This window comes from Carlito syrichta, unplaced genomic scaffold (genome assembly GCF_000164805.1).
Source record: "Carlito syrichta isolate Samal-C Ts95f unplaced genomic scaffold, Tarsius_syrichta-2.0.1 Scaffold303111, whole genome shotgun sequence".
NCBI classification, from domain to species: Eukaryota; Metazoa; Chordata; class Mammalia; order Primates; family Tarsiidae; genus Carlito; species Carlito syrichta.
Window position 1 is genome coordinate 187,568 of NW_007247207.1, and position 22,749 is coordinate 210,316.

Genomic DNA, 22,749 nt, shown 5'->3' on the forward strand with positions numbered 1-22,749 from the left:
GCTAACTTGTTGAAGGTTAAGAGACATAGAACAAAGTAGCCCCAGCTGCCTCAATTGACAGCCAGCTAGCATCCAGACATGTGGGCAAGCTCAAGATCAGCACAGCCACCTAGCCAGCTTTCAGCATTTACCAGATATGTGAGCACAAATTGATTGTTGTTTGCCACTGATGCTTTGTGGCTCTTTTGTTATGTGACATTATAATGGCAATAGGTACCTAATACAGATATCCTTTTAAAAAATTTTTAAGGATGTTGTTGTGACTTGAACAAACATCCTAAAGTAATCTACTATATGACTGCTTTTTAAAAATAAAAATTTATAAAATAAATAGAAAAATTCCAGATTTTAATTCATAGTTTTAATAAACTATAACTATTGGGATGAACATCTATTCAATGCAGAAGGTTAATTATCAGCACCTGGAAACGGAACAAGACTCTTCCAGTGCCTTAGTAATTTCATGGCAGTAAGATGAGTCTTTATGTGAGAGCTAAATAAATATTTGTAAAGGATTAAGTTGCATAGAGTTAAATTAATGAACATGAAACTCTTAAATAGATACTGATGCCAAAGGCATTTTTCTCTCACATGGCTTTTGTAGGTTTAAGTGTCCTTTTCTACAAAATAGTAATGAATCAATCCATGAGCATTCACATTCTCTTGTTACTTCAAATCCTCCATTTCCCACAAACTCCAGGTCCTGCCCATGTGCCCAAGTTCCAGACATATATATTTATCTACTAGCTGGGCATTTCCAACTACAAGTTTGTCAGGAACCTCCAGCTTAACATATCCAAAAAGAAGTCCACTATTTGTCCCTGAAAAGTGACATTTGGTTTTCCTGTCTCTGTGAATGGCTCCACACATCACCAAGCCAAAATGTGAGAGTCATTCTTCTTTTACTCTCAACTCCCTTCCTCTAAATCTTGAAAAAAACTAAAGTGGTTCACATGTTCCCACATAGTATTCAGCACAACTTGCTTGCCCTGCAGGAGCTATGCTACTTTTGTTGTGGTTGTTTTTTAGTAATCTCTACTGATCACAAGAATATCAAAGCTATTCATTTTGCATAATAATCTGGTTGGTGTTGAATCATTACCCTAGAGTAGAAAAATGCAAGCCTCTGTTTTTGAACAATAATGTCAAAGTCATCGTTTGTTTTAATGTTCATGTATTCATGGATGGTTTTGAGAACAACCTTTCAGAGAACTCCAAGAAAGAAGATCTCCCATCTTCAATCATTTCCCTCAGAAATTAAGTTTTTCAATGCAAGGGTTAAGGAAAAGAAAGGAGAGTTTAAACATTAAAACACACAAATAGCGATCTGACATGCTGACATGAGTGTCTTGAATAAATTGTTAATGCCTAAATGCTCCAAGCTTTTCAGTGGCCTGGTGCCTGAACTTAAACAGAACTTCAATAAAAGTCATACAAAAAAATAATAATAAATGAAATGGAATCTAAGGAGCTTAGCAATTATGTTAGAAATGTTTATCTAAGGAGAAAAAACTAAACATCAATTTTTAAATCCTTTTTTTATTATAAAATATAAAGGAGTAGAAGGTTTATCTCTAGATTGCATTGGGAAAATGAAATGCATATGTGTTTGTGTTAGTCAGGATTCTACAGAGAAACAGAACCAAAAGGATACATATAGATATAGAAAGGAGATTTATTAAAGGAATTGGCTCACATGATAATGGAAGCCAAGAAGTTCCATCATCTGCCTTTTGCATGCTGGAAGACTAGGAAAACCAGTGGTGTAATCCACTCTGAATCCAAAAGCCTGAGAACTGGGAGATTGGTGATATGAGTCTGGATGTCCAAAAACCAGGAACGCTGATGTCTGAGGGAGGAGAAGGTGGATGTCTCAGGTCAAACAGTGAATGAATTTACCCTTCTTTTGCCTTTTTTATTCTATCTAGGCCCTCAGTGGATTGGACTATGCCCGCCAACATTGTGGACAACCAATTACTTTACTCAGTTCACCAATGCAGATGCTAATGTCTTCCAGAAAAACTCTCAGAGACACATCCAGAAAAAATGTTTTAACAGCCTACTGGGCATCCCTTAGCCCATTCAAATTGACACATAAAATTAACCACCACAGTGCTGAATATACACTTTTCTCCCAAATCATAGAACTACCATGTGTCTTATTCACTGCTCTTAGTGTGAATTCCTGAGAGCACAGTGTGTATAGCCTTGAAGAATCTAGGAAGATGAACATATGATGATCTTGACAGTGGCATGGTTTCTTCAAAACAGGCGCCTGTCTGCATATATGAAAGACTTTAACAAGTAACAAATGGAACTAATGTACTCAGTTTGACCGACTCACTTGGAATTTATAGTGGGCACTGAGAACTTAAGCAGGAAAACTTTAATAAGGGAAATACCCCATATTAACAGGGTGGCTGAATGAAACGCAATTGTATACCTAACCCTTAACTGTACCCCACAACTTCATAATAAAAAATAAATAAATTTTTTAAAAAAGATATAATTGGTTGATGTGTTATGTATGTGTGTTTATGTGTATGAAGTTGTGAGGTTCCTTAATGATATGATGCCATATCCACTACTGGGATGTGGGATGAGGGGAATCTAATTTAATCTACATATTAATCAAGAAGAAAAAGTTTGTCCACATCCAGTCCTGTTGCTCTGTCATTCAGAAGCATAGAGAGCTCACAGTTAAACAGTCAAAACTTTAAAGGGCCATAAAAACAGTAAAAGGAACTCAATCTCCAGTATTAAATAACCTGAAACAGCAATCGTTTGTACAACAGATACTACAAAAAGTAAGCTATAGATTCCATATCTAAAGCAGCATGTGCACTCATAAAAGAAGAGACTGGTCATTTTCTTATGTTATTGTGCTCCTGATCAAAATAGAAGATCTCTCAAAGCATAGGATCAGAACATTATGGGCACACTAAAATCACCTTCAGCAAACTTGGATAATATCAGAAGACCAAGAACCCAGGAAAGAGCTGAACAAAGAGATACCCAGAAAGAGCTTAAACAATTGATTAATGACACAACTGAAAATGAACATCAATTATTAAATGCTTATAATTTGATGAACATAACTGCTCCTAACTTAAAAATTGACTTCACAAAGTTATGAAGATGAAGTGTTAATACAGTTGACCCTTGAACAACATGGGTTTGAACATCATGGATCTACTTGTATTTATTGAAAAAATTTACTGACCCTCCATATAGGCAGGTTCCACATCTGAAATCAAATGCAGATTGAAATACAGTATTCACAGACTGCAAACCCCATGTAAATAGAGGGTCACTTTTTATTCCAGCAAGTTCTGCAGGGCTGACTGCTGGATTTGGGTATGCACAGATTTTAGTATCTGCTGGTGGTCCTGGAAAATGTTCCCCAAAGATGCTGAGGGACAAATGTATTTGTAATAAATCAACAATCATTAAATTAGTAATGACTTAACTATATGCTTGGCACATAGAAAGTAACCAGGTGATAGAGAATATTGGAGACATAGTTTTTGTTTCAAAGTGGGAATCAAGTGATCCCTGCAGATTGTTTTGCTGCTTAATAAAATCTAAGCTAAACATAGTTACTGCCCTAGCTATGAAAGGAAGCATTTATCGGTTGTCTTTCGCTGCATGAAAAATTACCCTAGAATTTAGTGGCTTAAAATAATATTTATTAGCTTATACTTTCTGTATGTCAGAAACCTGGGCACAGGCTAAATGGGGCCTCTGGCTCAGAGTCTCTTACAGGCTGTAGTCAAAATATCAGTGGTGACTATAGTCATCTTAAGATCTGTCTGAGGTCTGAAGAATCCAGTCCCAAGCTCACTCATGCAGTTGTTAACAGGATTCAATTCCTTGCTGGGCGGTTGGGGTAAGTATCTCAATTCCTCATTGGCTGTCGGCTGAAAGCTGCCCTCTGTTCTTTATCACGTGGGCCTCTACATAGGGTGCTAATAGCATGATTTCATCAAAGAATGCAGGCAAGCAAGCAAGAAAAGCCAGGTAGAACAATTGCAGGCAAGATGGAGGTCATAGTCTTTTGGGATCTAATCTTGGAAGGAACATCCCATCACTGTTATATTCCGTTCATTGGAAGAAAATCCCTAGATTCAGCCTACAGTTAGGGGAGGGGAATTACACAAAGATGTAAACACCAGGAGTCAAAGATCACTGGGGGTCATCCTAGAAGCTGTCTACCACAAGGTAAGTTGAGAAAACAATCCACTGACAGACCGAAGACCTCAGTTTCCCCTCAGGAACTACCACTCCTAGTTGTTGCATTTAAGCGTGCCACTTGACAGAGCTATAGCACTGTGGTCCACAGTGTTGGTTCTGGAATAGACTGCTTGGTTTTAAATCAGATTTCAAGCACGGTGCCAGGACCTGAGAATGTTACTAAATTTTCTCTACCTGTAGTTCCCCATCTGTAAGACTATAAATAGTTATGATATAAACTTATAATGTTTTTGTGAAAATTAAGTGAATTGATAGACATAAATCACAAAGAAGACTGCTTGGAAAAAATAGCAATAATAGTACCTGGTTCATAGACTTGTTGAGAGAATTAAATGAGATCATAGATGCAGAAATGTTCCCTTTTCTCTGCACTCGCACCAGCATCCTGCACATAGATTTCTATGTATCTAAAACTGACTTGTATCCCACATCTTGAGAATAAAATGAAGTATTTAAAAAATGAGATGATGGATGAAATTTCTTAGCACAGGCTTGGCTAGTAAATTTTCAACCCACAGTGACTAATCTTCCCTTCTCTAGGGAGAACAGCCTACAATCCACTTCTGCTGTGGGTACTGTTCCCTTTTATCTGCTCTTCCCCCAGGTTTCTATAAGAAGGGTTAAATGGCCCATGGAAAAATAGCAGCACAACCTAAGTAGTCTCCAGTGCTCGTGTGAGACAGCCTGTCTCAATATGTCTGTCTGACCACCACTATCTGTGCTGCCAGGCCAAGGGCGAATGAGAAAGTGGTGTAGACATCTGTAGCGTCGCATGGTAGGTAGAATGGAGGCCACAATTCCTCAAGAAGATTAGGGAGGACTTTGGTATCAGGCATGGACCCAACACCAGTTCAGGAGTTCTGGCACGTTCGAGGTCATACAAAAGGATAGTATCCTTAAGGGATAGTGGGGTAAGACCTGTCTCTAAAGTCCTCTAAAGCCCTGGACTGTATTAGAACATTTTTCAAACTTTTGCTTAGTAACACTTGTTCTTAATCAGTTTTTGTTGAGGTCCCACTGGGAAATATGGCCTTAACAGTCTGGATGGAAAGGAAATGGTGGCATTTTTAGAGAGAGAAAATAAACTTGCTCTGTTATTTAAACCCAAATACTAGAATAAATACTAGAATCAAGGGTCCTTTTAAAGTTGTTTCAAAGCTGGAGAAAGTAACACAATAAAAGTTGAATAAGAAGTTATGTTCTGTAGTCGTCCATACAAGCAAGTTGACTGACTGGGAAATATAGTGTGATTATTATAATGTAGGTCACAGACAGTATAAGTGTAGGGAATTTCCTGCATTAACAAACTAAGCGTCTTATATTAAGTGAAGCACACGGACATTTAATATGGCTTTTACAACCAAAACAGGAGTCTATAAATGGAGGGTCCTGAAAAGATGGTGTGGGAGTATAGAGGAGGGGTGATTCATCTTGCACTGAATTTTAGAAGGAACATATATTTTATGGTTCCTTTTAAGCAACAACATCATCATTTTCTTTCATCTCCACCAACTCAAACTACCCCCATGAACTCACTGGCAACCTTTGGTTTTAGAGACTTAACATTGTAGATGCCAAAGACAGATGAGAACTGTATGATTGCCAACCACAAAGAAATCTTTTAAATGTGACCTGCTAAACAAACAAACTTGGATAAAGGGAAAAATCCCATAAAAGGAAGCCCTTTGAGAAAAAAATACATTTTATATATGATATATAATTTTATATATTTGTATATACTTAATACATACATATAAATACATATATACACACATAAAAGACTGAGGTGGAAGGATCGCCGGAGCCCAGCAGGTCGAGCTTGCGGTGGCCAGGAGCGGCCACTGCACTCCAGTCCGGGCGACAGAGTGAGACTCCAACTCAAAAAAAAAAAAAAAAAAACCACACACACACATATTGCATATGGATGTAGGATACTACTGTGAAAGAATAGTAAAAAAAATGCAAATGCTTTTTTATTTTAACATTAAAATACAGTAGGGTTTGGTATATAACAGAGTAAATGATAGGTAGTCTGCAATTACATTTTAGAGTAGTAAATGACAATGACATTCCTTGGCTACCTGAGCCCTCAAAATTCAAAAATTTGGATTCTTATAACAGGTGAATGGAAAACGTTACCATGTAACGAGAGTCTTCCAACAGGAGTTATTTCCCGGAAGGAATGACTAAAATCCTGGACATTCTTAGAGAATGATGACTGACTGTTCCTATTCTGTGGGCAGACATATGGGTTAAAAAAAAAAAAAAAAACAACTTTTGACAAGAACGCTGTGAAGCGCTTTCTGAGAGGAGAATATGTCTTACCCTGTATGCTATATGCTATGATTTACTTTGCAGCGCTCCTCGAAACACTAACAGTCCCTAGAGCCTGAACTGGGGTCTTATAGAAGGAGTCATGACTGGCAGGGGCCAGCAGTGTCATGGTAGGCATGAGGACAGTGGAGTGGGGGAGAAGGTGCTGGCAGAGGGGGCATGTTTGACCTTGAGGCAGGAACTCAAAAGGACGTGGATCTTAATTTCAGTTTATGGTTTTAAATAGCAGCAAGACTTCAGAAGATTTAACTAACATTGACAAACCTTCTCTCTGTCCTCCTTGTTGAGGGATAATGGGGCCTAATAGGTTTCTTTTGTGAGGATTAAATGAGATAATACTTATGAAACACTCAAGACAGTAGACAGGACAATTGAAGCCCACTATAAAGAGAGTTATTATTATTATTGTTACCCTTGCATTTTTGTATTTGAAAGCACATTTTGAATTCTGTATTTGTATTATGTTATCTTCTTTACTTATGGACCCTAAAAGTGTCCAGGGATATTTAAATATATATATTGGAGAGAGTAGCATCATAATAAGCTGAATATATTAAGCTTCACTTCAAATGTAGAAGAGTGGCTAAAAACTTGGGTTAAAGTTCAAGAAGCCTGGGATCAAGTGCCAGATCAGAGAAACAACTAAACAACCTTTAATAATTTTTTGAGCTTTCCTAAGTTCCCTTTTTTTTGTTCTGTAAGATGGGGATGATAATAAAAATTCCTTACTTGTGGGGTGGTTGAGTGGAATAAATGCCTGTGAAGTGTTTGGAGTGGTTATTGATATATATTTATTCAGTCAGGAATAAGTATTAGCTGCTAATAATATTAATGAAAATAACTGGATTTAGTTTTTGAAATTTTCTAATTTTTACAATAAAACATTTTACATTTTTACCAAAAATATAAGGCAATGAAATGGAAACAAGCAAACAAACATAAAAATAGAAATGAAAACAATTCCATTGCATTAACAGAAACCAATGAACATGAAAAAGAATAGACATCATTATATCTAAACATCTGTTGAATATACAGAAAAACTTTTGAATGAAAACATTCTAATTTATGTTTATTTAATGTGCACATGCTCACACTTGCTGTGACTTATATGTGCCTAGTTGGAAACATTTGTTCATATAAGCAGTCATTTATGTATTAAATATTTTTTAGAATCAACTAGTGATTAATAGGAGAGAGCTAGTCCTTGCTCACAGGCCTCTGTTCCCTAATGGGCATGATAAACAATAAACAAATGGAAAAACTATGCAAACTATCCTGTATTAAGAATCCTGATGGCTCAGCCTGTAATCCCGCGCCTTTGGGAGGCTGAGGTGAGTGGATTGCCTGAGCCCGCGGGTTCGAGACCCGCCTGGGCAGCGAGACCTCCTCTCTACAATAAATTCAAACATCAGCCGGGCGTGGTAGCGCATGCCTGTAATTCTGGCTATTTGGAAGGCTGAAGCGGAAGGATCGCCGGAGCCCAGCAGGTCGAGGCTGCGGTGGCCGGGAGCGGTCACTGCACTCCAGTCTGGGCGACAGAGTGAGACTCCAACTCAAAAAAAAAAAAAAAAAAATCCTGATGGATGCTGTGAAGAAGCACAGAGTTCTGTGACTGTATTCAGCAGCAAAATCTAATTCAGTCAGGTGGATTAGGGAAGGCTTCCCTGGGAAACTAACATCTAAACCAGGACCAGAAGTGTGAGCAGAAGTTAGATAGAGAACTCCTAGTATTTAGAATGTACACTGCATGTCAGATACTAGGCAAAGTAATATTTACGTTATGTAATGCAATCCTCATGATAACCTAATGAGGCAGATCTATTTTACAGATGAGAAAACGAAGGCTCAGAAATTATTGGTTATCCAGCTAGTAAGTGGAAAATCGGTAAATCCAGGTGATTTTGACTCCAACACTCAAGCAATTTCTTCTTTATTATGTTGCCTCTCCCTGCAGTGTGTATCCCAAGTGACTTCCAGGGGTATTTAAGACGTTATTGCCAGTAAAATATCTGGTGATGATTGGCTGCTTTTTTTTCTTTTTCTTTTTCTTTTTCTTTCTTTCTTTTTTTCTTTCTTTCTTTCTTTCTTTCTTTCTTTTTCTCTTTCTTTTTCTCTTTCTCTCTCTCTCTTTCTTTCTTTCTTTCTGTGCTAATGTAGAAAACGATCCTTCTTTTGCTGATTGCATACTTAGTTCTATTTGGGTAAGTCCCTCTCCACCATGAGGGTGCAACCCAGTAGAACTATTCATAAAGTGCCCTGTGCTCCCTATGACAAGGAAGTACGAGGGACAGTGTCCCAGTACAGATGAATTGCAACCTTTCTTCCTGGAACTGGAATGAGGAGCAGAGTGACTCAAATGCAGATGGGTGGGAGCCCAACAAGGCTGTCGAGCAGTTCTTGCTGTCTTGGTTCTTGGGCTTCCAGGGGTATTATTTGGGTTATTCTGTGACTCTGTTAGGTGGCTCACGTTTTTCCAATTATTTCTTTTTTGGTTTAGGTTAGACAAACCCAGTTTCTGCTACTTTCAATCAAATAAGCCCCACTGAACCCACCCCATGCCAAAGGTGCAGGAGCTGTATGGAGGGGGGCAACTCACCTCTGTAGCTCTGGCTGAAGAACAATTTGTTCTGGAGTGTTTAGGGAGGATGGAGAGGAGGGCCAAGTTGGCTAACTCCTATGAGTGAGTGCATGAGTGAAGGTGCTGGATTAAGTTTTGCAGAAGTGATTAGGAGGTGGTGGCTAGCCTCCCTCCATCTGCTTAATAAAGAGAAGATTTCATAGAGAAAGTTGAATTCAAGCAAAATTTGCAATGAAGCAGTAAAAGAATTGATGAGAAATGGGTAGGAAGTTGTTTTGCAAGTATGAAGTTTAATGAAATTTCCATGTCAGAAATATACTTTTACTAGGCACCGACAAAAGAAAACAGTCATTTAAATGTAGCCATGGCTAATGATTACATTGCTTGGGTTCAAACCAGATATTTTGCAATAAAATATTTTATTTTTGAGTTGATCATAACTCATTAGCTTTTTGAGAAATATTTTCTTCTCAAAGAAAGTGTTTTTATTCAAGTAGTTTATTCTCTTCTATAATGAATTATATCAGCCTCAATCCCTGAAGCAATGTATTCTTCCAAGTGAATACCCAATCTTGTTGGAAGGACCGTTACTACAATTTCTAGTTTTTGAGACAAGTAACCGCTACAGGTTATCTTTTTAAAAAATCCTAATGATACTTCATTTAGCCATGGCTAAGATTGGGAAGGTCCTTCTGCTGGTGGGTCGATACTCATGGACTACTTGTGGAATTGGGGGAAAAAATAGTAATAATCTCTCTGATAAGGATATTTCAGAGTACAGAGTACACAATTTTTGGAATAATGTACATATGATTACATTACAAGATTATGCTATATTTTAAATCAGATATACATAGTAAATGAACAATTTATTTCTATAAAAATCCACTAGTAGCTTACTTTAAATAAATACATATTTTAACTCACTATTATTTATAAGGCACTCTTCCAGTCCCTCTTGGGGCTCCAAGGTCAATAAGAAATAAACCTAGTTCTCCAGAATCATATAGTGCAGTTTGATAACTACCTAAGAGTGGGGAGTACTCAAATATTTTAAATGATTAAAAGTCCAGAATAAAGGAGAAGGTAGTTACTTCTAGGGTTGGAGATCAAAGAAGGCTTAATGGAGAAGGTAGTATCTGAGGCATTCCCCCAGCTCCTTACATGTTCCCTATGCCTCCTATAACTGTTCTTCGATAAAGAAAAAAAAAGCCTAACTCTGGAATAAGGTAACTATTGTATAATTATCTGAGAAGGAAGAATGAGTGCTTCCAGGATGACCTGAAAAGGAGAGCAAGCAAAGGCATTTGGGGCTTGTACATGCTTGGAACCAGAAGTGTCTCTAAGAAAAGTACCTGCAAGTGCACTTTAGATACTCTCTCTGAACTGCAGAGGAGACAAAAGGACTCAAAAAGACTGGCAGTGTGGGAATAGCTGACTTTTTTTTTTTTTTGAGTTGGAGTCTCACTCTGTCACCCAGACTGGAGTGCAGTGGCCGCTCCCGGCCACCACAGCCTTGACCTACCGGGCTCCGGCGATCCTTCCGCCTCAGCCTTCCAAGTAGCCGGAAATACAGGCATGCGCTACCGCGCCCAGCTGATTTTTTGATTTATTGTAGAGATGAGGTCTCGCTGCCCAGGCGGGTCTTGAACCCACAGACTCAGGCAATCCACTCACCTCAGCCTCTCAAAGGCGCGGGATTACAGGCTGAGCCACCGAGCCCGCTGGAACTGCTGACTTCTAACATAGGTGCTAATAAAGACTGAGGTTCCTACTAAGAAATGAATGCACACTGTGAGTTTAAAGGTGGGCACTGCCCTTTCTCCTTTCCACTCACATGCTTCAGGCTGAAATGGTATGTTTGTGATATCTTTTTTTTTCTTCCAAGAGTGTTGTTAAGGTAGACTTTTACCTACTTTTATTTAACAAAAGTATTCGAGAAAGCAAAAATACAGTGTTCTTTACCTGTATTAAGGATGGTATATTGAGAAGAGCCTGAAAAATATATATGAAATTGAAATCAAATATTAAAGTTTCCCCTTTTCTTGGTTCTGGGCACAATGCTATAGATATGGGGCAAATATCTACTCTCGTCCTAGGCAAGCTTGCACCATGTATTGACTTTGTAGTTCAAGTAAAGCATTCTACAAGAAGTACCAACATGGCACGAAACTGAGTAGTACAGTAGACCATTCTACTACTCTCTGAGATGAGCTGCTTTTGAGCTACGTACACAGGTGAAGACAAGACCAGTCCCACATGTACCAGGCCATTGGCACAAGGCCTGGCAAAAGTAGAAGTTTTGCATGGCTTCAGTGGACGTCCTTTGAATCCTGGGAACTGTACCATTGAGGACCTACTATTAGCCAGCTCAATCCCTAATATGGCACCATAACTTAATGAGAAGTTAGGGAACCATACTGAGCCCATTCCTTCAAGTTGAGGACCACAATGTGTCCATGTGTCCTCTTAGATGAGAGTCAAGTCTCTGCACACACCAATCTCTGAAGAAGCTCTGGCTCTCAACCTGCTGGGCAGCCTCGACCTGCTGGGCTCAGATGATCCTTCCACTTCAGCCTTCCAAGTAGCCAGAACTACAGGCACGTGCTACCACGCCTGGCTAATTTTTGGTTTATTGTGGAGATGAGGTCTCGCAAAGTTGCACAGGTTGTTCTCAAATCCATGGACTAAGGAAATCCTCTCACCTTGGCCTCCCAAAGTGCTAGGATTACAGGTTTGAGTCACAGCACCTAGCCAGCTCTATCTTATCACAGCTAACTGTATTCCATGGAGCCAGACCTTCTGCCAGTGGCATGACATCTGTGTGACTGGTTTTGTCTTTTGTATAGAGTCCACAAGTAGCTGTTCTCAGAGAGTGGTGGAATGATCCACTGTGCTACCCAATTTTCAGCTAGTTTGGAAATCTTGTTTGGGATTCTTCTTTGCTTGGAATTATGAAATCAATACAAGGTGCTAGCTTGCCTGGAACATATGCATGAAACTAGAAACCAAGAGATAGAGTTAATAGGGAGAATACCACAGAGCCTTCAGGAAAATGAATGGGAATACCTAAGAGAAAATAATGGGTTAGTCTTGGCTGATTGATCCTGAGTAGGGATGTCAGATTTTGCCAATGCAAATAGAGGATTTTTAAGTATACATATAATGCTTGGGACATACTTGGTACTAAACTTTTTTGAATTGTTTATCTAAAATTCATATTTAACTAGTTATCTTTATTCTATCTGACAACCTTATTCCTGAGACAATGCTTATAATTGAGAGGAGATTGGCTCTATAGAAACCAGACTGGAGCCAATCAATTCAGACAGGAGACAAGCTCACTGGGGCAAAAGATCTTCTTTGTCAAATTTGGTGAGTGGTGAAAGCAGAGCTGACACCAAGAAACTTGTCTCATAAAGACTTCATTCAGTATTATTACCCTATTTTCTTGTTGGTCATCTCGTCTTATCCCCCCCCCCTTTTTTTTCTGCACCACCATCTTCCACACTGCAGGCAGAATTGGCAAGATTTATCCTGAGTGGACCTGTTGGATTAAAGGGGCTCAAGAAGCAGTTCCTCTTATCTCCTTGTACCCTAGGTATTATCATTCTATACCTTCCTAAATGTCCTGTTAGTTGAATGATGCCCTTCAGGAAAAGAATCAAAGCGGTAGTCACAGTTATAGCATTCTGGGAAGGGAGAAAATGAGATTGGAATAGTTGCCTTGATCTCATCCAAACCCAGTTCAGAGACGGAGGGTGGAAGGGAGTAAACAGAATATCCTTTTGCCTGCTCTGACTGTGCCAAGAAAATGAAGTGAGCATTGGCTCTGTGGTAGGCATGATGTTTGAAAGGGGGACAAGGCTTTGGCAAGACAGCAGATTTTCTATGTTACCCAAATGGAGTCACAATTTATGAAGTTTTCAGTCAGATCTTCCGAAGAAACTTTTTCCTTGTCTTCCAAAGGCAGGAGACAAAGAGAAAAGGCGACAAGAAAAGAATCATGTTGAAAAACATTCAAGGTTCAAATTTATTATTTCAAGAAATATTAGTTAAGGAACTCCTTCAGGATCATTTTTTTTTTTCTCTCACATAGGCAGTACACACTCATGGTCTAGTACCTAGAAGACATTGAAGAGCTATGAAAGGGTTGGAGACCAGAAAAAAAAAAAATGCATTTCTTGGCTTCAAACTATAGAGGAAAACTTCAAAAATTAATATTCAATGTTTAATCAAATATCTAAAAATGTAAATTTTTGTCAGTTATGCAACTCAACTTATAAAATTACTTGAAAAGTTTAAATCAGAAGAGCAAAATAATTTCCTTTTTAAATGCCCAAAATGGTAATCGTTAAAATTCTTCCAAATTTTTTTAGTAGAAATTATGCTTAATATGAAATGAAAGTGCGTTAAGAAAAAATTTGTTTTTTAAAAGTTCTAACACTTCATATATTTCATATTGATGTCCCAGGTTTTCATTCACGGCCCTTTTTTAATTTTCTCAAATACAGAAATTAAGTCTTGTTCTCCCCTTTGTATTTTTAGTATATATGGAGTCTATGCCATCTTTAGTTCTTTGTTGTGAAGGTATTCATTGATAGATCATTTCCATTTATGTTTTTTATTTTAAATTATATTTTTCAAGCACTCATAATTGTCATCATAAATACATTAGTTCTGAAGGGTCTTTACAAAATCCTCTGATACACTATCCTCAGTCTACAGGTAGAAAAACTGAACCCCAGTGATTGAGTTAAGTGAGGTCATATGGGTAATAAATGACATAGATGAGCCTCCAAATTGTGTTTTCTTGTTCCACCTCCAGAGTTTGTGTAACCACAGCACATTAACTTTAAATGAAAACATTTCCCAAAAACTTTCTCCTCTTTTGCAGAATAAAAATGCTTATCTTACATGTAAAAATGTTGGTTCATTGGATTAAGATACACTAACAATATTATATATATGCTTAATTCTACTGCCTGGCACACAATTAGCTGTCCCAACCAACCTGGATAAAAATTATCTTTGATAGAGTGAAGATAATCACACTGTTTTTTGCAAACCCTTCTTATTTTTATTGTAAATCTTGAGTCATACCAAGTTAATTTGAATGTGAATACATTTATTATTTTGGTTTGTAATTGTTTGAAATTAGGAAAGGAGATAGTGAAATAAAAATTCTTTGGGGAGTGACTTCGATGCAGTGTATTAATTTTAATTACATCATTCATGATCTTAATATGGTTTCATCATTTACTTCTGAATTTGCTTACATGGAAATCTACTTGTCCAAGAATTTCTATAGAACCTATAACCAGAGTAATTAGGCACTGTGAAAGGAGGGTGAGATTAGCACTGTAATAACTATCTTCTCTCTATAAGAATATTTTAAGGTAGATACAATAAGAGCATATTAGAACCAGAATTATAATTATACAACAGGTATATTTTAGTCTGTGCTTCAGGTAGCCTCGCTTCTACAGAACTTTAAAATCTTAAAATATTAACTATGAATGACTTATTATAATATGTTATACTTTTTTTTTTAAAGTCTTACTCTATGGCCATTTCCTTCCAGATTTAAATTTAAGCTATTTTTCTTTCTTTTTATTTGGGCTTATTTTACCTTTTTAGTGACTTCTTTTATATTAATATAATCAGAAGGATCACATTGCTACTCATAACATATGTATATATTTTAAGGCTTTTTAAGTCTTTTTCATTTTAAAAGCCATGATTTAATCTTGTTGTTGTTTTCAGTATGCAAGAATATGAAAACTGAATTTTAGAAAAATCTCTGTTTCCTATCCTAGTGACATTTCAAATTCAAAGTAGTTTAAGAACATTATTAGATGAGGCCTTTGGTATAATTTTTGACAGATGGAGATGAATAAGGGGAAGCCAGTCTTGGAAGTCTTCCACTAACTAGTCATGAAAGAAATGTCATTCTTTTTTTCTTCATTTTTAACTCCATTCCTTCAAATACGTCTCTCATTTGGGTTAGATTGTTAGATTCCATCAGTTAATCCTTATCCTAACCCATATCACCTCAGTCCCCTCGTTTAAAAAATCTAGGAAATTCCTTTTTAGTGTTACTGGAATTCCTTTATAAGAACAAATACGTGTAAGCAAAGAAGACATTTTAGGTTTTTAAATAACTTGGAAGATCCCACTACTACACAAAGATGTTTGGGAAGCAACTTGGAGATTATTAAAGTGATTTGGGTCTATCTTGTATGTTTCGGAGCAATGACAACGAGTTTTTTCATCCAAACATCCATTGATTAGTGATGGATCTTTGGTCAACAGAACCAGGTCCATACACTTGGGCCTCTTCAGAAGATAAATAAACAATGATTTTTAATTTGTAATTTTTAATATGCCACGTCTCATATTAGTTTTTGTTTCCTCCTCCTTCTCATTCATTTTTCACTATGTTTTATGGTGTTTTGTAGAAGCATGTGTTCCACTATGTTTTATGGTGGTTTGTAGAAGTGTGTGTTAAAACAAATACATTTTCTCTGGCACTTTCTCTTTATAAAAATGGGGAGTGTCTTGACATAAGTGGATGGCAGGGATTTCCTAGTTCTGCTCTGCAAAGTCCTGAATGCTCTAGATGTTTCTCAGAATCCCTCCAAGGACTACAAGATGTAGAATGGGGATAAGCAGATAGGACTCTGTGTGTGTTGGTAAGAGACTGAGTGTCAAACATTGCTATACTTAAGGAATTACTGTTGATAACAATTAGTGTTCCTGTATTAACTTGTTTAAATAATAGTTTCATTCCTTAATCTAAAATTATAAAAGTTTGTAAAGCATTGTTCTAAGCAGATAGACACCAATCAATACACTCTAAGAGCCAGGCTAAGATTTTTAGTTCCAGTGCATTAGATCTGAGATCTTGGGTAAGTTACTTGATTCTCTTAACCTTCAGTACGCTTACCTACAAAGTAAGAGAACTAAAGAAATGACCTTTAAGTTCCTTCTGGTTCTAGCATTATACAATTATATGAGAAGTTCAATCATTTGCTCTTCCAAGATATTCATTTAATCAGACTGTTATTATCTAAAGGTGTAATCTTTTTCAAGGTGTTTCTCAAAGTTACATATGTAGCTATATATGTCTAAAATCCTGAGTATACAGGGTACAAATTGTAAAAGTAGAGTATTTGCAGCCTTTACTTTTCCTCTGCATGCTAATAGGAGGATTTTAACTATTTCGTTCTCTTTTCCTTCTTCACTCTTCTGGAAGGGAGTTTGTAAATAAAAAAGGGGGGAGAGACCTCAGGAGGCTGATAGGTGAAGATAAAAGGGTGTGTTTTTTTTTTTTTTCCTGGAAGTGGGACACTGGAGCAATATGCATCAGAATAGCTGTGGTATGTGGGAGCAGTGGATAAGACAGAACAATAAAAAAAAGTTTAAGAAATATTTCTGGGACCTATAGATACATGTCTTGAGTTATTCTGAAAATATTTCATTACCTGTATATGTTCTTTGCATTGAGATTTAGCTCCAAGATTTTAACTACAGTGTTTACAACTTTACAAGTGTTCTGGAAAGCAGAATTATTACGTAAACTCAATAATATACCAGAATCTAGCTGTATAACCAGTAAAGCCACTGGGGGTTTCCAAACCTCACAACAATGCCCTTTCTGCTACCCTGTGAACTGTTCCTACCCACCTACCTGCAGAATCGGCCACGCCAGTCAGAATTTGCCTCTGTGTCCACGAGGAACTAAGTCGTTGCTCTCTCAGTCTCAGCCTTCCTATCATCTGTCTCTCTTGTCCTTGCTTTCCCTCCCTCTTTCTCTCTCCCTTTCCATAATCCATCTCTGCAACAGTCTACATATCTAACTCACTCTACTCTCTCTGCCAAACAGTTTTTAATGTGTTCATTTGGATACAACTTTCCTATAGCTCCTGGGTTTATATATCCTTAGTTGCAGACATCAGCAAAGGTGAAAAAAAAATGTTTTTTTCAATCCCCATTCCAAATTTGTAGCAGAGAGAATTTGACCAGCCCAGCTCTGTCCAGATCTCTACACCTGGTGTCAGCTTCAGTCAGGGATTAATTGTTATAGAAAAGCCTCTTCAACTGGGAAATGCCAAACAAACAAAGGGGGCGGTTAGTATTTCTCAATTCTGTAAGTCTACTGTTTCTAAGATTCTACCATCCTATGCTCTTCCCACACACAGGTTAAGAATATCCTGTGCTTCCACAATCCTCCAATTTGCCACATCATTAAGAATTACACATAGCCCATTACCCCACGAGCAAACAAATGCACACTCTGTAATGGGAAGAATCTGGGCACTGAACCATGTATTCTCTCACTATACCAGCCCCACTCCACTGACACGGATTACACCATAGTATTTACTCCGGGTTTCTATCTCTGAAAGTCGGAATTTTTAGCGGCTGCAAGATTCATCGCGACGCATCCTTTCCATCGGGTCTCCTGAATGTTCTCTGCCTGTTTTGTCCATAACATTTTGTCCATAACAAGGTCAACAAGGTACAAATGATTTCTGAACAACCTATGAATGTTAACTAATAATCTCTCCCAAATATAGCTGACTAAAACAGATCTCACTGCCATAGAGGTAATTAAAGAATATTGGCTAAAAGCAATGGGGTATCATCTTACTTTTTCAAGAAATTTTCAGTGGATCTTGTCTTGTTTAGTCAGTGAATGATGTGATCTGAATTGTGTTCCCGCCAAAATTCATATGTTGACTCCCTAATCCTGATTATGATTGTATTTGGAGATAAGGCCTTTAGGGAGGTAATTAAGGTTAAATGAGATCATAAGGGTGGAGTCCTAATACAATAGAACTAGTGTCTTCATAAAAAAAAAAAAAAAAAAAAAGAAGAGACCAGGGAAAGGTATGCACAGAGAAAAGGCAATGTGAGGACACAGTAAGAAGGAAGCTTTGGCAAGAAGGAAGTTGTCCAAAACCCAAGGAAAACGGAGTTACCAAAAACCACTCTAACAACACCATGATCTTGTGCTTCCAGCCTCCGGAACGGTTAGAAATTAAATTTCTGTTGTGTAATCCCCCCAGTCTGTGGTATTTTATTATGGCAGCTCAAAAAGACCAACACAGTAACCATGTTGACACACACTTGAAAACAGAAACTGGATATTTGTCTGTGGCCCGAGCCACCCAGGGGGAGATGGCCAGTTTTACTCTTCAAGTCAATTTCTCCAGCAGCATTAGCATCTAATTTCCACTTAATTGATCTGATCAGCTCCACAATGATCTGAACTGGGTCACCAAGACGAGCGAAAATCCCGAATCGAACCTGCCACCGTCTGCTGTTTTTCAATTGTCTAGACATAGTCATAAATAGCTGGATGACTGCCCACTATAAATTTTTAATGAGAGATTTTGAAATTAGAAAAGGAGAGAAGCAATTGCAATTTATGGCCTGGAGTTATAAAATAAGCAGGGACCCACCTGAAAAGCCCGTGATGGGTTTTCATCAGCTTCCTCACGTCAGCAGCTCTCTACTTAGGCAAATCCAGAATATCAGCTCCATTTTAATGCTCCAACTCTTCTCAGAAAAATCCCGTGATACTTCTTCCTGATTCTCAGCTTGTGGAATGAGAATTTTAACATTATCCAGAAAGCATTACGTCTAAGCCAAATATCAATGATTTGGGGTTATCTGTTATTTTAGTTAAGTAGTTCTTAAGCAGCTTGAGTCAATGACCCCTTGAAAATATGAGGCAAGGACAGACCTTTTCCCCAGAGAATGTCTATATATTGCAAAACATTTGGAGAATGCACAGATATTTTGAAACCTATCTAAACACCCATGGATACTTGGTTAATAATTAATAGTTAATACTTAATAAGATTACCTGTGCTACTCCCTTCTCTGGTGTGGATCTAGGTTTCCTGAGCTCTGTTCCTATATAAACTTAGGTTTTCAGAAAGCAATATACCTGGACAATGTTCTATGAAAATGTATTTATATCTACATGAAAAATATGTTATGTAAGTATGTCATTGTTTTTCTTTTTTTCCAAAACTTTAGTAGAAGACTTCAGAAATTTTTGTTCTAAATAGGATACTTGATGTGTTTTTTACATAAAGATCTTGGTGATAAAACATTTTTTTCTCTAGTTTTTTTTTTTTCACTGAACTTTCCCTCACAGTCAATAAAAGTTATATAACTCAACATGTTTACCTATTTTCTTGGCTCCCAGAAATCTTGCAGCTAAATTTTATTGCTAACAGCAATAACCAATTTACTCTAAGTTTCTGGAAATTGCCCTTTAATTTTAAGCTTACTTAATTATTTTGAACTAATTTAACCCAAGGGAAATCTTTTTTGAGATAGGCAGGACATAAAAGATAAAACAAAAACAGTTAACAAACCAACAAACAACAATTACCCTCAGCAGCAAGATAAATGACAGATTTTAGTAGAAAAAAAAGATTCTATAACTTTCAATGTTGACACAAAATAGTGAATGATACTCTTCTCTTAATACAAGGATGATACTAGGTGTTTCACATCAATGGGATATTATTTTATTCTTTTAACTAGCACAGAGAATACAACTATATTCCAAAAACTCTGTCAGATGAACATGGGAGTCACAAATGGAACAAGATAAAGCCTCTAACCTTAGAAGATGGACCCTTCATAACTTGGGGGAGAAGTAGTGATTATAGAATTGTGTGAAAAATGCTATATTGGGAGTATCCACAGGATGTGATTTTTGTATGCAATGTTTTTTCAGCGACTGAGTAGATATGCAACCCTTATCTCCAACTCTCAACCGTACAATCAATCTTTCATTTTGTCACAAAGTCAATTTTCCTAAACTTTTCACTTTCCCATTTAGTGTTCCTGATCAAAAAGTATAGTTTGAACTTTCCAATCTACAAGAAATATAAATGGCTCACAAAAGCATTAAAAGGATTCAACATCACTAAAAATAGAAGATTTTCAGATAAAAAGTAGATACTTTTTTTGATGGGGAACAGTTTTACAAAACAGTTTTACAAAAAAAAACACTAGCAAAATAATCCAAGATTTTGTTAAAATGCAGATTACAAGGTCCAATATCTGTCTTCTGCATCAGAACACTGGGGAGAGGGACAAGAGTCACCTGCAGCAGCAGGTCGAGACTGCGGTGGCTGGGAGCGGTCACTGCCCTCCAGCCTGGGCGAGAGTGAGACTCCAACTCAAAAAAAAAAAAAAAAAAAAGAAAGAATTCCAAATAATGTATGCAGAGACAAAGAGAGGAATGGAAATATCCCCATTAGTCAAATACCACTGTACTGTTGCAAATATGATCAACTGACAGATGCTAAAATTGATGGATAAAAGTTTGAGGGAAAAAATAATATTTGCATAGTCTCAAAAGTATCTTCCACAAGATATGTATTAAGTACAAAGAAAAGGTTTTAAAGTTCTGAAGAAAAGTGGCAGATACTACTGAAACCAATTATTCCATGCTAACATCACCAGGAAAAAGAAATATCGACATCATGAACGCCTTGATATAATTAATGCATTGTTTCTGTGGCATTCCTGCCAAAGGACTATAACCTCATTACAACATTAGATCACGTCACACAGACCCAAACTGAGGGACAAAGTAAGTGACCAGTACTCTTCAAATGTGTCAAGGTCATGAAAGACAAAGAAAGTAACAGACTAGAAGCATAAGGAAAAAAATAACTCAAAACAAAACAGAAATTGGACCCTGAACATGATCCTAGATGAGAAAAATAATATCCATGAGAATACAGTTTAAATAAGGTACAATTTAGTTAATAGCACTGACCAAGGCTAACTTCCTGTTTTTGATTATCATAGAATGGCTACGTAAAATGCTAATACTAGAGGCAGCTGGGTGAGCAATACAAGCAAAGTCCATACTATTCCTTGAAGCTTTTCTGTAATTCTAAAATTTTCATTTGAATATTTTTTAAATTGTTAAGCAGTCCCTTAGTTCAGCACTTTTCAATTCTCGCTAACATGTTTGTAAATCACAAGCAAAGGCAGTCATGAAGTCACCAAAAACTGACTCTCCTTTTAGCACCAGATTCTTAAAGGAATTCCCTCTAAATGAGGCCGGTGAGACTGAATTGAGAAGCTCAGTTGGAAGCCAACAAATAGCTTAACTACTTAAAAGAGTGAGGGAACCAGTAGAACTGAAAAGAAAACCCTTTATCCTCATTCCCCATCATCTATACTTGGCTTTGAAACTCAAGGCCTATTTGAATCAGAAAGCTGGACAGCCATCTCTCCATGCAGTGCAACTTTCTGAGACAGCAGGAACTGTTTGGTGCAGGTAGGCATCTCTGTTGTCCTCCACTATCTGTCTAAAACACAGTGAAGCTTTGGCATGCTGAAGGCTTTAGAAACCATACGGTGCTTGGCTCCTGCCGCTCCAGAACCGTGGCTGCACCTGCAGCTGGGCAATGCCCAATTCATCAGAGTTTCAGGGTTGAGCTCTCAAGATCCAGGGACAAGCCACGGAGGTGGGTGTCTTCCTGGTGCTGTATCCAGCTGAGCCTACATAGAGGACTTCAGCAATGAATATCGAAACAGGAGAAGAGAGACTTGGCAAAGCCACCAACTTGTCTATAACCACATGTGAGGCATCTCAGGATTTTTAGAAGTTATTGGAAAGGTTTGGCAAATACTAATGGTGCTGAATGGCAAGTGTTGGTATCTGTCAGTGGAATACGGTTTATTTCTGTGTTCCTGGTATGTGGCAAAGACTTAATACATGTTAACTATGCTTTTTTATTATCTCATTTGCACCTTATGGTTGGGGAAATCTGATCAAACGCTGGTTAAGCTAAGTCTAAGTTTAAAAGAACTTCCTGCCAGATGCTGGAGGCAGCAGTAGGGTCAACATGAACAGGGGCGTCTGAATCAGGGTGTTGGTTCTGGATCTGCATTAACTTAGACCAGCCTCTGCTCTTCCCACAGTTGCTGATCTCCTCTACAAATGTGGGGGTAGGTAGGGTGTCATTGCCAAGGTTTATGTCAGCCATGAAGTTCTTTAACACCACATTTTTCAGATTCTTTCATTTCACTGATTCTTGAATATGATTATACAAGCTCTTGACCCTCTGCTCAATTTCTTTTTTTTTTTTTATAATTAATCAGTATTTTTTATTATGGTTTTGTGGGGTACAGTTAAGGGTTAGGTGTACAATTACGTTTCATTCAGGCACCCTGTTGATAAGAGGTGTTTTCCCAGCCCCAGACAGATATTTGCTACTGTTAATCCCATCCCCCTCCCCCCCATAGTTTCCCAGTACCATCAGTCATTTTCTTATAGTATTACATTGGATGTTCAAGGTCCATTATATGAGTGAGATCATGTGATATTCTGATCTTTGTTTCTGTGAGAGGTCACTCAGTATTATAGACTCTAGTTCCATCCAGGTTGCTGCGAAATTCATGATTTTGTTCTTTTTTATGGCTGCGTAGTATTCCATCGTGTATATGTACCCCATTTTTTTAAATCCAGTCCTCTTTTTGACGGGGCAACATGGTTGTTTCCAGGGTCTTGCTATTTTGATTTATTG